Genomic DNA, 3953 nt, shown 5'->3' with positions numbered 1-3953 from the left:
CCATATATGTCTCTTGCCGTGGTGAGTTTTCCGGCAGCCTTGAGCTCTTTCCCGGCCGTCGTTTCTGTTTTTCCGTTTAATTGCTTCGGTCCTGTTCTTGGTTGTTGATATACATATACATATATATATATGTATAATCAGTCGAGTGTTGTTATGATGGCTGTGTTTCCCTGTTCTTGCGCCGCCTATCTTTTTTTTCCGATAGCTGCGATTTCAGTTTTCGGTGAAGTGATTGTGCGGTGTTTCCTGTGTGTTGTTTAATTTTTCGGTCGCCGCCGGGCTTTTTCCGGCGTGGTGACCGGAGTTCGCTACTGCGCATACGCGCGTGTGTGTTCTGTGTTCGGCTGCTCTGGTTTAACTGTGTTGTGGGAATTTTATTTTATTAATTTCTTGCAGAAATTAATTGACTGCAATTTGTGAAATAAAATAAATTATGTGCGAGAAATATTAGTTTAATCGGTGAAGATTAGCGTTGGAAACCCGATTATACGGGTACCCGCGAATTTTTGCTGCCGTCGGCAATGAGCCTCGGTGAGCCGACGGTGGACTGTGATGACACGGTTCTGAGTCCTACGAATAAAATAAAAACACAAATGAAGACATAAAATATGAATAAAAATATGAATGAATAAAAGTAATAATTGAATTGTATTGGTGATTGGGATTGGCGTATGGATTGTGAATTGGATGATTGGTTGTTGTTATGTTGTGATTGACGTCGATTTGATCTCGACAGGTAGACCGATAAACAAGGGAGGCGCTGCCCGATTTTCGGGAAATTAATTCCGAAATATCGGGAACGTAATCTATAATTATCGGAAACGTCAAATAATCATATACAATTATATTATATGAACTGGACTGCGATTGAGACAAGATAATTTATAAATAATCGATTACCCTGTTTTTGAAAACGACGAGTATACGTATTTTCTGAAAATGAATATCGAACCGAATTTCGAAGATGTGAACCATAACTGCTATGTGTATTTTGATAATACATATAAATATGAATTCAGTTATGAAATCGTATGGGTAAAATAGGATGATAATTTGATGTAAGCTTAAGCGATTATCTGAATTAGGGTATTTCAACTCTGTAGGTTTTAGACGGAAGACCCAAGATGTGACGTTGGACTAGGAATGATCTAGTGATTAGACGTTGGGATTAATAAAGTTCCAATCGAAGAACCTGAGTGTCGGGATCGTATCCAGAATCGAATAGTAGTTTGTCAATAAAGCCGAACGATCAAAGTCGAACCAAAGTCAATAGCGGTTAAAGCTTATTGAGGCAAGTACCCCTAACTTCACTTATTGTTCAAGTGATATTTATTTCGAATCATAGTATGCAAGTATCCCTATCATCACTTATTGTTCAAGTGATATTTATTTTAAATTTTATCATGCAAGTATTGCTTTCCCTATTCTCAGTTTAGAATCGATAAACATATCACTGAATTAAATAATTCTGTTTATGCAAATATTCGTGAGTTTCTTTTAAATACTGCAAGTATTCCTAACCTTTCTCCTTAAATACTGCAAACATTTATTCGCTCCTATTCTAAGTTCAGAATAGTTAACTATTTTATATTTCACTGCAATTACTCTTATTATGCCAGTTCTTTTAATTATTGTTCCTATAATTCGATTGCTCTCTTGAGTAAATACCCATTCGTTCGGGTTAATTGTGAACCCTAATTTGGGATGTGTTGAAATCAAAATGATTTGATATCAAAATACTCCACGGACTGGATAGTTACTATATATATATATATAAGGACCAGTGATGAGCTGGATCCTATGGGCCGGAGATGGACCGGACCCTTTAGGCCATAGTTGCCTGGGTGCCCCATATGTTGGTTGGGTCTATGCAGTTGGGTATAGATCCGCACTATCTCCTGACTGATCAGCAGGTTATAGTGCATATGTTGGTTTCTAGTGTTCAGTCCAATTTATTGTTGTTCGCCATTAATGGCATTCCCTCTTGAAATAAAATGTGATTATGGGTTAAAGTTATTCTTTCTTAGCCCTCAGTTTCGGGAAATTACAATGTTTCTAAATATATTCGAGGTTCAGATTGTTGCTGCAGCATTAGTTGCTCAGTGATAGTTAGGATCTCGAATGAATTGAGATCTTCTTAATTATTCAACCCGTCCTTATCAGGCTGGTTTAGCAGGCTAAGTCTATGGAAACTTAGTCGATAATGATGGATACTGAATAGTTAGGAATTTCTTGAACGTCGTTTTACGAATAGTTATTGCATTCACTGCTCAATTATGAGATGATACTAGAAGCTATTTTGAAAACACGCGATCTCTAAAGTTCTTACAAAAATGTCATTATGTCCTAAGTGATTCATAGCAATGCAAATCAAATTGATTTTAAGATAACGAAATATATCCTTTAAATGATTTCGTGTTTCGCCCTTCAAAATATTTCAGAGATTTTGTCTGGAAGTTTTCTTTGAAATTAATGTTTGAAACTCAAATTATATACTTGCTGGGCATTTTTGGCTCACTCTTGCTTTGTCAATTCTTATTTCTGCCAGAAACAGATAAGGATTAAAGTGAATAGCTTTGATAGACAGCAGAAGTTAGAGAAGTTTCCGTTGCGAGAGGTTGAAGGTGTTAGAAGAATGTGACAAGAGCATTAGTTCAAAGGTATATATACTTATATTATAGTTGAAGTGAGTTGTAGAAGGTTAGATTCTTGTTTCATACCATGACCTGTAAAAGATCCGGACTAAAGGGGTTATTTATTTATTTCTTTACTTTATGTAATAATGGTTTAGTAACACCAAATCTTGACCCCGGATTTGGGGTGTTACAGTTTGGTATCAGAGCTGCAGGTTATTGGTCACTGAAATAAGAATAGGTGAGAGTAGGATAGAAATGATAGGTCGTACAAGATAGGAAAGTCCCTAGGAATATTCAGGACAAATTGAGTTGAGTGCGAATTAGGGTTAGCAGATCCGATAAGGAGTTGGTAAGATAGGATTGATGAGAAAGTGTAAGGCGAATATCATAACATCATGGGTATATTGAAACCTCAGATCATACAATAATGAGAAATCGACGGATCGACGGAGACTGGGTATGTTACCCTACTTTTCACGTGGTTTTGAAAAATATGCGATCTATTCTTGTGAGAATTTGTGTAAGAGAAGCCACGATTTAACTTAGGTATTAGGACGAGTTCCACGTCAAAGGCAACCAGTTGATGGAAGCTGATGAAGAAATGATGTTGCGCATTTCGAAGGCACCATCGTTGCGAGAAGATTCTTATCACTCATCGGGAGCTGCGTAAGGAATGGTATCTACCTTATTAGGTATAGGAAAGTCTATCAAGGAGGTACGACCCTATCTACAGACAGAACATCGAATCGCATGCGTGGTTGTGAGCATAACGTCAAGGACGATGACAAGAATGTCAAAGACAGTACTAAATGTCAGCGTTGCGGTGGAATTGTGAATAAAATGTTTTACGACGGCCAATAAAGTCTCGTTAACTAATAAGTGTGAGTGTAATCCAAGGAATAGTGAAAGAGGTACTGAAGTGAAGAGACCTTTATATGGGTATTCTTTTAACTAGACAATTCATTGGTAAATCAGGAAAATAGCAAGTAACTTATATAGTAATGACGACCAAATATTTGATTTTCAGAACTTTAAAATGAGATTTCGGAAAAGATTTCCTTAATCAACCTTCAGAATATTTTTTTTGCATAAAATGAGTTTTACGAATTGGTTGTCGAATTACTATTTATGTTCTTGTTATTACCAACAGAAAATGACCTAAAAAGATAATGAATTTAGACTTAGTATTGTTAGTTCAGGGGAAACCAAGTAGACCCATTGGCAGGAAAAAAAAATAATAATAATAATAAAGGTAAGCGTTGTTAATAAAATTAATAATTGAATTAACATATTATTTACCCAATTTATAAAATTATT

The sequence above is a fragment of the Apium graveolens genome, chromosome 5, assembly GCF_009905375.1.
Source record: "Apium graveolens cultivar Ventura chromosome 5, ASM990537v1, whole genome shotgun sequence".
NCBI lineage: Eukaryota > Viridiplantae > Streptophyta > Magnoliopsida > Apiales > Apiaceae > Apium > Apium graveolens.
The sequence above is the reverse complement of the archived record's forward strand: the minus strand, read 5'-3'. Positions refer to the sequence as shown.